At 30.4% G+C, this 14,152-nt stretch overlaps 1 protein-coding gene across 2 annotated transcripts in view; it reads left to right on the forward strand.

Annotated features, from left to right (window-relative positions):
• Positions 1-13,334, forward strand: part of LOC126335588 (cytochrome P450 9e2-like) — a 91,955-nt gene extending 78,621 nt beyond the window's left edge. The window contains exon 9 of one of the 2 annotated variants that reach the window (XR_007564894.1): positions 11,926-13,334. The gene's annotated coding sequence lies outside the window, so the exon portion shown is untranslated. Of the gene's footprint in view, positions 1-119; positions 501-11,925 lie in introns of those variants that run through there. The other variant, XR_007564895.1, reaches the window with a different exon arrangement.
• Positions 13,335-14,152: the final 818 nt, after the last annotated feature.

Consider the following 14,152-nt stretch of genomic DNA (forward strand, 5'->3'; position numbering starts at 1 on the left):
TAGCAAGTGTTGTTCAATTTGAATGCTGCCTGATAGCTTCGATATCACGTTGCTAGATGCATTATTAACCTGCTACGTAGTTTTGACGACCATTAGTTAATGTCAGTCCTTTTTTTCAGTCTTGATGTGCTACACCACTCACACTGCTGTCTGTCTGTGGGTATAGCTTCTGCATAAATTCTTCAGTGATCTGATGTTTCTATTTGATTTTCTGTAACTGAGGTTACTGAAAATATGTAAGAAAATTAAATGGTTTCACAGAATAACGAAATACAAATAATTCAGGAGTAAATGTCGCTATATTTTTGTTTACAAACTCTGTTACAATCAGTACCTAACTATACCATTCAGTAAGTTCCTTCCGGTTGCTATGGCATAAAATATATTGTGTCAATATTCTTCTATGTGTTAAAAACTGGAGCACACTGTTGCTCCAAGTTGTTCAAGCAGTTATGCTACATCAACTCCTTAATAAAAAAAATTGCTTACTTTTATATAAATTTGTGTATTGATTGATTTTTCCATTTATGTTATCACAGGTTTAGTCTCTTGTAGTTAATACTGCAAACGAAAACTTGTTTGCTAACCAAGAATACAATTACAAAAATCTAAAAGAAAATTTTTCTTAATTATAAATGCAATCTATACTGTAATATTTTATGGTGAACAACGAAATGAATAATTTCGTTTATAATCTATACTAACTTGAGAGAAATACTGCAGCTAGCAGTGATTGTAAATTCTCATCTGCTAAATGCTAGAAGAGTTCCTTTGTTATGAATCAAAACCACTGCATGTGGTACGATATTACAGTGCCTCTGTCCTTAAGAAAAACGATGCTAAGTTCTAGAAGAGTTCTTTCGTTTTGAGTCAAAACCACTGCATGTGGTACGATGTTACAGTGCCTGTGTCCTTAAGAAAAACGCTGCATGATCCTTTGGACATGCATGCGTGTTCTAAGAAGCACTGCATCGTGCTTGACTGGTTGGATGGTTGCTTTTGCGGAAGAGGGACCGAATAGTGAGTTCATCAGTCCCATCGGATTAGGAAGGAAGTCGGCCGTGCTCTTTCAGAGTAACCATACCGGCATTTGCCTGAAGTGATTTAGGGATTTGAACTGTCGTCCTCTTGAATGCGAGTCCAGTGTGCCAGCCACTGAGACACCTCGCTCGGTGCACCGTTCTTCTTGACATTACAGGCGCTGTGGTCTCTTGTTTATTCATCCACACCAGGCAGCGACTTTCAACTAACACGTCCTCCCCCGAAATGGACTTACATGATGTGTGTACGAGTGCGGCTTGTGACGCAGGAACGATATACGGAAGGCAGGGTGTGGCCTTCATTCCTGTACGAATACCCAAAGCAGTTAAGGGCAAGTGCTCACGTAAAGCTGGAAATACGAGTTCGAATCTCATTCTGGCACCCTTTTTCATTGTCGCCATCCCCTCATATAGCTGGTGGTTGGTAGTACTCTCAACTGCGAATACATTTCATGCTGTGTGTAGTATCCGTACAACTGATATTTTTACATCTACATCTACATCTACACACACACTTCACACGCTTGAGGGCACTACGTACCACATTATTAGTCATCTCATTTCATTTTCCAACTGCAAATGAGTTGCAGTCTATAAGCCTCCGTGCAATCCCTAATTTATCTCATTGTATCTTTGTTATCATTACACGAAATGTACGTTAGTGGCGTAGAATCGTTCCGTAGTCACCCAAAGATGCCGCTTCTCTAAATTTCCGCAATAGACCCTCCAGTGATTCCCATTTCAGCTCACGAAATATCTCAGTAATACCTGTGAGCTGGTCACCCTATGGACAACGAATCTAGCAGAATGCTTCTGAATTACTTCGATGTCTTCCTGTAATCCAACCTGGTGGGACCCCAAGTACCCAAGCAGAACTCAAGAACGGGTCGCACTAACGTTCTACACGCATTCTCCTCTATACATCTACATCTACATCTACATCCATACTCTGCAAGCTACCTGACGGTGTGTGGTGGAGGGTACCCTGAGTACCGCTATCGGTCCTCCCTTCTATTCCAGTCTCATATTGTATGTGGAAAGAAGGATTGTCGGTATGCTTTTGTGTGGGCTCTAATCTCTACATCAGCTGTATTTTCCCAAAGTCGCCCCCAATAAGCCTACTACCAACCTGAGTTGCTCATTTCATTTCATACCGCTTTGTAGCGTGTAAGGGCACAGTACCCTTACACAGTATCGATTATGCACTATGCAGAGATCATACATGGTTTAAGCAAAGATTGCAGTGCAGTCAACAATGTGCAAGTGGGTAAGCAGTAGTCGAGTGTTGGAATTCCTGGGTGGAAGTCGGATGTGAGTAGTAGCGCAGTTGCAGATATTTTTTTTAATGCATCCATCATTGCCTTATAAACTGCTAGACTGCGCACACTAGCTACTAAAATTTTTACAAACGGATTCAAACCATAAAATTTTTTTTAAAATTTTCAACAAAAATTGTATGCTGTTAATCATATGTCCAATTCTTTTCACCATACATTATTACATACATAGGCGTATCTTTCAGGATTTTATCAGTAAAATTTCCACATAACTTCATTGTAGTTTTCTGTGTAGTTAATGCATTCATTCTTTTAGACATATTTATAACATAGATAGGATGACTTTAAATAAATCTGAATGGACTCACATTAACACCACCATTCAATTTGTGTAGTTCTCTCAAAATTTAAGAAAGCATCATAAGCTTTTAAATAATTATTTGGCGGATCAATATTCCACATTTCTGGAGGAAAAATCTTGTTTCTGCCATTTTTAACATAGATATTCTGTAATTTAATATGATCGAATAAGGAAGAGTCAATGAGCTGATTATTTTTAAAAAAATTCTACACAACAAACTCTAGATCATGAAATTACTTATCATTATTTTTAGTTCTCTTCATTCCTTTATATTTTAGTTCAATTTCAGCACCTTTAAAAAATTAGTAGTTCCAGTTATTTTATTGAACCTTTCTGGCAAAATAATTTTAAATTTACTATCGACCTCTAGACAAATTTTATCACCATATCTAGTTTTTAAACGTTCACAGTCAGTAATGTAATAACGCTCATTTACATCAAGCTCACTAATCTTTTTAATCAGATTAGAATTGCTATCATTATTGAGCATCTTCAGTAGATTGTCCATTTATACAGAATAAAATTTTAATAATCTTTTAAATTTTTATTCTATATAAATAAGACTAATGTATGGGATGAATTTAAGTTTGACATCTTTGTCGAGAGAAGTAAGAGAGAAAGAAGTAGAGTGTAATACTTGTACAGAATATTTTAAACCACCATTAATTATAGAACACTTGAGAAGTCAGAAGCATACTAAACATGTAAGTGCATTAAAGAGAATTTATAAAGAAGAATACGAAAAGTACTTTGATAACTATGAGGTTACGGATATAGGAATATGGAAAGAAATAGAAAATTCTAATTCTCTCTTTTCTACGACATTAAAACAAATATTAGATTCTAATTTACCAATTAATTATTTACCTACAAAATTACAAAAATACATTAAAGCTTATTTATTATTTTTAAGCAGTTTATCATTCCATAAATAAAAAGTTAGACATATTAGAATACAACAAAATGCAACTAACTAATTTATTCTATCTGTATAATGCATGTGGTATGAATTTTTTATTTACATTAGAAGATATAGATAATTTTTAGTATCCATAAGGCACTGTATCATAGCTATCTAGAACAATTCTTTTATCATTCTGAAATGAAAACTCTTTCTTAAACTGTTTGTTTACTAGATTATTAGTATCAACATCTCTAGTTATCTGATTGTATTCTAGTTGTATCTTTTCTTTCACTTCAGTCTCAATTAATCTTATCATAGATGCGCCATTCAACTTTTGAATATTCTTGTAGTTTAATGTGAATCCTTTTACCTTCATTTCTGTCTCTTTATCGTTTTTCTGATAATAATAACTTTTTGGACCTGTTGAAGCCCAATCTACAATCCAATTATTTCTCAATTCCTCTGTCCATTCACCTAACATACAACCTGTTTCCACAGTATTTTTATCATCATCCATATATATCGAAACATATAACAGATTCTCCTAGTTTATCTAACATATCATACAATCTAAGTCTTGCATTTGATGTAGTGAATGCAGCTATAAAAATATTGGTAGCTGCATTGTTTCCCACATAATAATCTTTGAAATTATACCTCACCTGGACCATTTCCTCTGTAATAAAATTTACATCTATGTTATCTAATTGATCATCCAACAGTATCTCAAAAAATGGTTGCAAATTTGTAACATTTTCTGTTTGACTCATGTTTTGTCTTTGTCCAAATTTGCCCCGTAATGAATTTAGACAGATCATAGGAACAGCCAGCTATCCAGGATTTTCTTTTATTCTATCACGATCCAAGTCAATAACCAACTTTTCTTTAACTGTTTTGATGTATTCTTCGTCATTTTCATAATTATGTGAACTAGTTTCTAATTTTATTTTCATAAAGTCTTTCACAATTTTTAAACAGCATATTGATTTTATTTTTAAAGTCCCATACTTAATAAACTTCTAAAACTTTAAATCCTTTTTCTACAGCTCTCTTTACTTCATCTGTCCACCACATTCCAATAAAACTTCTTTCTTTATCACAGTGATTGCATTTACATAGTTGTTCTTCTGCACATTTGACACACAGAGGAAACAATAGTTTATCATTTTTATCGATTTGCATGCCTACAGGTAAAACAGGATGATACAATCTTCTAGGAGCCAATACTTTACATTTTATTAACCCATACCAATTTTTAGAATAATATCTTGGTCTATATATTTTCCTTCGATGTTGTTCGGGATAATAATCATAATATTGCATGCTTGGCTAAAGACTACATACATCAATATATTTTATTTTTGAGCTAATACCATCTGCTTTACCTTTTAATTTTATTGCATTTGCTCATCCACCATCTCTTGGATCTCTTGGATTCAATGGTTCAACAATTTTAGGTAACTGTTTAAGATTTTTATACTCTACTGAGTTCACCCAAACACATCCCCACATTTCCATCAGATTGTATCCTGCATTTCGTATTTCTGCACTTCTTGTTAAACTCTTTTTATAAAGATCACCCATAGTTTCCTTATTTCTGTTGTCAATTGTTTCACTTTTAAAACGTTTTTTACAATCATGCCAGAAGCAACCATGATATTAATAAACAGTATTAGTTGCTTCATCAAATCCATCTACTTTTGCTCCTGCAATTCTGACTTCTCCACCATTAAGAGCAAGTGAGAAGTTGCTATTATTTAAGCTATTCAACCAAGCTACCGATTGTTTACTGTAATTCTCCTTCTGTTGTTTGTCAAATACAGCGATTGTATTTTTCCGTGAATATTTCGATCTGTAAATTGCCATACAAACGCCAGCAATTGTTAAATATCAGAATGGATCAATGTTAGCAATTTCCAGAAACTGTTTTCTTAATTCTAAACATCCTCGTCTTAATATATCTACATCAGAATTACAGTACTCGTTAATTTCTTTCTTCATATTGAACACATAGTTGTCTTTAACTCTAGAGCTGTGCCATTTGAGAAATGCTTCTCGATCTTTTGGCTTCATACTGTCAACACAATATTCAGTAACAGGAATCAGTCCTAGATAGTTTTCATTTCCTAGCATACTAAATAATTGTGGGAAGTAGCCTTTCTTCAATTCTTTCAAATCAAAAGTTTTTGGAAAACTGCTAAGTGGACCTTGTCCAAAATTACTGCTGTCTATAATTTTTATGCCTAACCGTTTGATCTCCAGTAACATTAGTTTAGTTCCTGTGTAGATGGTATATGGCATTGTGTTTTCAACACAGTACTTCAAAATGAATTGGGAATCACAACCTTTTGCACAGTGAGCTATGAATGTGTGATAACTGTTCTTTTGAGATATCATCGACTTACAGAATTCATCATTTGTCTTAAGTTTATAAGCTGTATCACCTTTACAATTGTGAAAAATTATAAGATTTGGAATGTGTTTTCCAGTTTCTTGAGTTGCTTCATAATCAAACCACATGTATCTTTCTTTGGAAAGCCTTTTTCATAACATTTAACCTCTTTACCACCAACTATTTTATTACACACGAAGCACTGGTAAATATAAAAATCTTGGAATTCTCCATTAATATAGCAACCTTCTTTATTATAATTTGAGGAACCTTGCACTATACATTCACCACCAACTTTTCCTTCACAGATACCACCTTTTCCAATACGGGTTGCATATTACATTTATGATTTCCAATTTCCACTACTTGGTTACAATTACTACAAAGTTCAAAACCGCAGTTATGTTCTTTAGATCTTAAACAAATCTTTTTACATCCTTCACACTTCTAAGCTGTATCACAGACTTCTTTCGTGATTGTTCAAGCATTCTTCATTCTAACAGTATCTATTGCATTTCTCACAATAAATGTTATTTTCTTCACTTTCATGTTCTGGTCTTTTGCATAATATACACACTTTTCGATCTATTTTACATCTATGTTTCTCTTTGTTGTGATATGGTTTCTTGCACTTATCACAGAAATATGAAAATCCTAAGAAAGCAGTTATACCGTTAATTACATCGAAATGGTTGTAAGTTTTTTACAGGTAAATATTTATTTATTTCTCACAACCACTATAGATAACTGTATTGAAATATTCAGTACATATAACATTTATTGAAAATCCAACAATTCTTCAATATTTTTAATGCCATCTAAAGTAAATCCTTCTTCATTGTATTCACAAACCAGATCACATAATATATTAGTTAACTCTTTCTGTAATTTGTATATATCTGCTTCTCTGATTTTTCTTAATCTCGTTAGTTAGTTCTCTTCCCAAAATATTATTTGTGTGATATGTCAAAGCTACAATTACAGGTCTAGGACAACACAGATTATCGTCATTTTTAATTCTTGTGATGCATTTCTTAGTCTTTTTGTCTTCAGCTAATTTTTTTTTCATATCCACTACCTCTAGGAATTGCTAATATCTGAATATTAAATGATGTTTCTACTATATCAACAGTTTCATCTGATGTTCAGATATCCCTCATTTTCTTGCACAAAATTTGAACAGACTCTTGTGCATTATTTGATGCATTAAAACCTGTAGAAATTGGATAAAACATTTTTGGGTTGTAGGTTGATATATGCAGCTTACCTCCCTTCCTGAAATTAATACTCTTTTTAGCTACATCTATCATGGAATTGAGTGCTTTAGTTATATAATCTATTTTCACACTAACAGTATCGAGTTTGCCAACAATAACATCGTTAAAGACAATTTTATAGTCAACAGTCCATGCTTTAAATTTTTCATTAAATTTCAATCTAATTCCTTTTATCACAAAAAAATACTTTTCAGATGGCTCAGCTTCCTTTTTGTTATCAAATAATTTACTACAAAATGGATAAAATTGGTCTAGCCTTACTATTTTTCCTCTCTTGGTGGACGAGGCTTTTCATTAATATTATCATCAAATCTGTAAAAGTAATTTATATTTGGTACCCGTTTTGGTCTTAATCTAGTTTTTTGAAATACATCTTGATGAAAATTAAACTCTTGTAACACAATGGCATTAATTGACTCTGATTTCTTCAATGTATTGCATCCTTTAATACCATGATCTTTAGCTTTATCCTTGAGATCACTTACTTTCAAATTTTCTGGAGATCTTGTAGGAACTTGCGAATTATATGAAATAATGAAGTTGATAAGACCATCCTTTTTAAGTGCACTATATCCTAGTAACTTATTCTTTTTGCAATAATCGCAAAGTTGAAAACTGTAAAATCTCTAACGGAGCCTTTCATTTTTCTTACTTTTATTATAGAAAAATTTTCATTATCTTTTGAGAAAATGGGTGGTGGTGGTGGCAAATTATTCAAAACAATTAAGTTGATAAGACCATCATTTCTAAGTCCACTATATCTTTGTAAATTATTCCTTCTGCAATAAACACGAAGTTGAGTGACTAGAAACTTTCTCAGAAAGGTTTCCATTTATTAAAGACAAATTTTTAATAGATTTGAAAAAATTGAAGATCAACACCAAGGTGACTTCTAATTTTTAGTAGACTTTAAAATTGGAGAGCAGCAGCAAAGATAGTTCTAATTTAGTAGAGATAAATATCTAATAGATTTGAGAAATTGCAGAGATTGTTCTAATTTATTAAAGACAAATTTTAATAGATTTGAAAAATTGCAGAGATTTTTCAAATTTATTTTAATACTCTAAGTACGTAGTTCATATTTGATGTGTCTGTAAATGTTTTTGAGATCACTTTTAACTATTTCCTTTCCACACTCACACACTATTTTTCTTTTTTGTATATATTCTTGTTGACTAGTCTTACATCTACTTGCGAGCTTCTTCCTAGTTGTATGACTTACATAAAAACAGCCAAGATCTTTACTTTCTTGACAACAAATACATTTTTTAAAATGTGTTACTCCTGTTGTTGTTGTTTGTAAAAATGAAAAAAGTCTGTCATATCCTTAAACATTGCTAAATAACTCTTATAAGTAGATATAATCTGTACAAAACATTCTTTTTGTTATTATGTGTATTTTTGTAATCGTTTTATGACATTTTTTACACATATATGAAAGCTTATCCTTTGAGTATTTGCGTTGATAAAAGTTATCAATTGATTTCTCTACTTCACATTTCTTATACTTCTTGTGTGCTTCCATTTATTGAGATAAATTTTCGTTAACAATTAAAATTTTTCCTTACTAAATGAATCCTCTTTCATGTTGTTGTGGGATTGATAGCTGTATAAATAAAATATTTACCCTCATAATTTTCCTTCTCTCACAAGTATTTCTACTGATTGTTTTTCATTTTATTAATGAGTTATCAGTACAATACACATTACAAGAAAAGGAAATTGTTATCTTCAATGACACACTCTTAAGGAAGTTGCAGATGCCTGAAAAATTTTAATCTACTTATGTATTATTATTCTATATTAAATGAAAATTTCTAATTTTGAATGAATAGTTCACCATAAGAGGCAATGAAAAGTATTTATGATGAAATTTTAACTGTGTCTGCTGTAGAATTTTAATTTTCTAATGTATTTTAATTCTATATAAATGGAGGTACATATTTATCTAAAAAATAATAAGCTCACTTATAACAAGAATTTTTTTTGTAATTGTTGATGAAAATAATGAACCATGGTTAAAAGCGAAAGATGTTGCTAAAATATTAGACTGTAGAAAATGTAGGGGTGCTATTAAAAAACATGTGGATATGAAGATATACAAAAAATTTAAAGATTTTCCAAAAGCTATAAAACATGGCATCCAAAATGCAGATATAAAAACTATATTTATTAATGAGCCAGGATTATATTGCTTAATATTAAAAGGAAAAAAATAAGAAGCAAAAACATTCAGAAAATGTTACACATGAGGATTTACCGAAAATTTGCGAACATGGCGAATATAAGATTGTTGCCTATAGATATTAAATAGAATCTTCACATGAAATACATAAATTGGATAAAAAACAAATCGAAAGTATGATAGAAACAGGTTATATGGCTTTTGATGTAATAAACACAAGAAATGGAGAAATATATACAACATTATGTAATGTTGTTCCACAAACAAATAATAAATACGTAAAACTTGCTTTCGTAATTTTTAAGTTACTTGATGATGAATGTGATTATACTTATTATGTCATTAGAGCACAACAAAAAAATTTACAGAAGCAACGATATAAAATTGAACAGAGGCAATGTTAAGATTGAACTATAATCCTAATTCAATAAATTTATATCAACGAATGAAAGAAAATTTGAGACTTGTTTGCTATCGACATTATTTCAATAATTTGGATGACTATACACAAGAAAAATTGGTTGATGATATAATGAATCTTCATCAGACTGAGTTGATATAAATAATGTTTTATATTCTATATAAATGCAGTCGATTGTAGATATGTTCAACAACAAGCTTACTTACAACAATAAGTAACTTGTCATGATTATAGATGAAGAAAATAATCCATGGTTTGAAGCTAAAGATGTTGCACAGATATTAGAATATAAAGACACAGATCATACAATTAGAAAAAATAGCGATACAGATGATACTATTTCCTTAGAAAATTTCAGACCCGTCTGCCAGATAGGGTTAACTTATAATGAAAAACTAACTACATTCATTAATGAATCAGAATTATATTCACTAATTTTATCTTCTAAAAAAAAGAAGCCGAAAATTCGGCGAATTTAAACTTCAACAAACAATTAAATAAAAGGAGCAACTCACCATCGTCTTTCAAAACACACTCAACAGAGAAAGAAGAATTAAAAGAGGAAAACAAATGACTCAAACAATTCAACATGAACATGAAGATCTTTATCGACAAAATGAAACAGAAAACAAAAAATGGTTACCTCTGTATAGCTACTTCAAAAAGATATTCTTTAATCAACAACTCTTAAGTGGGGAAAAACAGAGAACTTGTCTATTCAAAACTCGAATTTCAATTCTTCACACAATGAGCAAGATAAATTTTATATCTGCTTCTACGATAAAGGGTATGATGTTAATAAAACAGAAAAGACTATTTACGAGTTATTCGATGATTTCAGAGATAAAAAGAATAAGGAAATCTTCGTTTTACAGTATATGCCACTGCTTGAGATTGTTAAATTAACCATTAAAATATAAACGAGCCTTTCGATTACATTAATGATTTAACTAAAAATAACTTCTGAGCAAGTGTATTCTTTAGGCCCAATAACACCTGAAATAGTAGAATTATTTGATGAAGAACAATTGAAAGAAAAAAAATCAAGCTCTTGACGATTGCGTAAAAGAAAATTGTTTAAGTTTAACTAGATCTAAATTGTTGGGTCAAGTAAAAGTTGAACATCACATTAACATTGCAAAGATTTGGAACTGATTTAAAGAACTAAAGCAATGAAAAATCAGTAAAGCACCAATTACACATAAAGAAGTTAAAATTACAGTCACTTATTAATCGATCTAAAAAGTCAGTACTGTTATTTAATGCATTCATAAACATTACAAACTTCCTCCTTTGAGATTGTATAAATAATTCACTCATTCATCTGTTAATTGATTTATGAATGTAGAAATTATATAATCATCATCAGGATAACATACAGATAGGAAGAATGAAAGTGTAAGTTTCCTCATTTGTACAATTTGGTACAGTTATATAGAAAAATTATTAATAGATTGTGATCAACTGACTATTACTTTATATTTATTTACCCAACTGTTGTGCAAATTATCAAAACCTAACCATTTAACATAAAATTAATCTCCTTTCTTTCTTAAAACTTTTTCAACTAAATATACATCTGGATTTACGTTTTCTGTAGTTCTTGTTCATAAAAATTTCCTTTTATGTCTTTTAACTTATACGTGATTGGATTAGAATGAATCGCATCTTGAATTTCAAATATTTCTATACATCAATTAACAGTGTAACCTTTTTCACATATTCCTTTCAGTTTTTATCATTCTAACTTTATCACCAATAGAATACTTTGCTTTAGCTGGATACATAACCATTCCATTAGGTTCTCATTAACTTCTGTTAGCTTCATTTTTGTAGTTCACTGTTTTATGTTTATTATATTTATCAACTAATTCTGAGGTAATGTCTATCCACTTGTAATTTCCTTGAATAGAAAATAGTTTCGACATTTTTCTATTAACATCCTGTTGAATCTTTCAACAACAGTTGCTTTTAATTCTGAAAAAGTTGAATAATGATTAATGTTATATTTCCTCATTAGTTCTTTAAATTCTTTGTTATAAAATTCCTTACCATTATCTGTCTGCAGATTTTTGGTCTCGTGGAACCGAATATTTTTTCGACTCATCAGCCACATTCTTAGCTGTTTTGTCTTTAGCAGGAACAGCCCAGACAAATTTCGAAAATACGTCGTTAACAGTCAATAAATATTTATATCCTTTGTTTATTTTAGATATTCATTTCAACTTCCCTGATTCCATGTCTATTAAGTCGGCTTGCCATAAATAATATATACCGAGAGAAATTACATTTCTTCATGTAAAATTCTTTTTCATTAGTTTATGTAATTCATTATTAATTTCTTCAAGAAAATTATATAGACCTTTGCCTACAATTTTTTTGACGAATTTACTTTTCTTCTTTTTACAAACTGTGTAAAGTCTGTTTTTAATCTATATGGATTATGTGTATCAGTAAATTTTTACACTTCAAGCAATAAATGTGATAGTCATGCAAAGTGTAGTTGTTCATTTATATAGATAAAAAATTTAATTAAGTTTAAATTAATCTAATGTTTCCAATACTTCTAGATCATTACCTACTTTTTTGTCCAAGCACTTTTATATTTGGATTCTGATGATTTAACATAACTTTCTACAGAATCAATTTTATTTAAAGCATTAATAAGATTTCTTTTAAAATCGTTTATTTCTTTATTATTATGTGTCATAATACCATCTATAATACTATTTCTTTTCTTTAAGTCTAAAAGAAACTTGTTATATTCTTCTTTATTAATATAGATATTAAATTGCATTAAAACACTTGTGTGTTCTGGTTTTATAAAAATTTTTATAGTATATTAACAAAATAATGTTTGTTAGCTACATCTTTTCCATCAATTGGATCATTTACATTAGCAAGTCTTCTGCCTTTAAAACCAATATAACCTTTAGTTAGCTTAAAAATAGCATTAAATTCTTTTTGAAATTGTTTAATTGCATTAGTTCTCTTTGGATCAAATTGTTTAATCAAATTTCCAATTTTTCTTAATCGAATGTAGATGTATTAACTACATGTTCACTTTGATGTATCTTATTTCCAAAAATGTCCATTTATTAAATCTAAAACATCATTAAATTATAATATTCACAAAGCAATTTTCTGTATCGTAAATAATTCGATTTTTCCTAAGTAGTTAAATAATTGTTTTGGTATATTACCACCAACTGAATCAGAAACAACTATTTTATTTTTTATTTTGTAATAACAAATGCAGTGTGTACCAGGATTATCAGATGTATATAAATTTACTATACCATATTCAGCTTTAAATGGCTTATTTTGTAATTCATTAATCATATATAAACCACAAAAATGTTTAATTTTTAGTTGTTTAGTAAGTTCCTCTATATCAAAATTACTTAATACAACAGGATATTTATTAATTACTTTTTCGAATTTTTTTTTATTTCAGTTCCTGCTTTCTTTTCCAATTCTAAATACCTTTTTTTCTTCTAATTCTTTATCAGCTTTCTTTTTGTTTGTAACTGCATTTGCAATTGCTACAGATCTGTTAGCTAAAGAACCAGTTGTTGCTAAATACGGTAAAGCAGCAAATAATAATGGTAAAAATCCGCCTTCATGTTCTGTTAAACCTCGACCATCTTTCTTTTTCGTAAAGTATTCAATAATTTTTTTAGCAACAGGAATACCTAAAGTTAGAAGCAAATTTCTACCAACTTTCTTTTCTTTTCTCCTATTTTTGAACATCTGTTAAAATGGTTCAATTAGATTTAATTGTTCCTTATTTAACTTTAATTTAATTGACTTTTGTTTTGTTTTGCCACTAGGTTGCAAAATATAATCAATTGTAAAATTGTTCTTTTATATAGATTAAAAATTTAATAAAGATTAAACTCCCCATCCATTGTCATCCACGCCTAAGCCCATTCCTAATTTTCAGTTTCCATACATTATTCCTCAACCTGCTGTTACTGCGACTTTTTCTCCTAAAGAAGCATCACATGCATGTATTCGTTCTTTTGTAGCTAATTGAAGTTCTTTATGAGCTATACGTCTTTTTTCTACATCTTTATTATCTCTATAAGCAATGTCATGTTTTTTGCAAGTTTCATCTAATGGATTTATTCCTTCAAGTTTAGTGAATGGTCCACAGTGATTATATCCTGGTAAATGCATCTCAGGCATTGGAACACTACTTAAAACCCAATTCTCTAATCCTTCACCCTGTTTTTCCAAAATGTGTGAGGAAGATTATTCAAAATTCTAATTAAGTATGGAATTCCTTTTGG

This window comes from Schistocerca gregaria, chromosome 2 (genome assembly GCF_023897955.1).
Source record: "Schistocerca gregaria isolate iqSchGreg1 chromosome 2, iqSchGreg1.2, whole genome shotgun sequence".
Classification (NCBI taxonomy): Eukaryota; Metazoa; Arthropoda; class Insecta; order Orthoptera; family Acrididae; genus Schistocerca; species Schistocerca gregaria.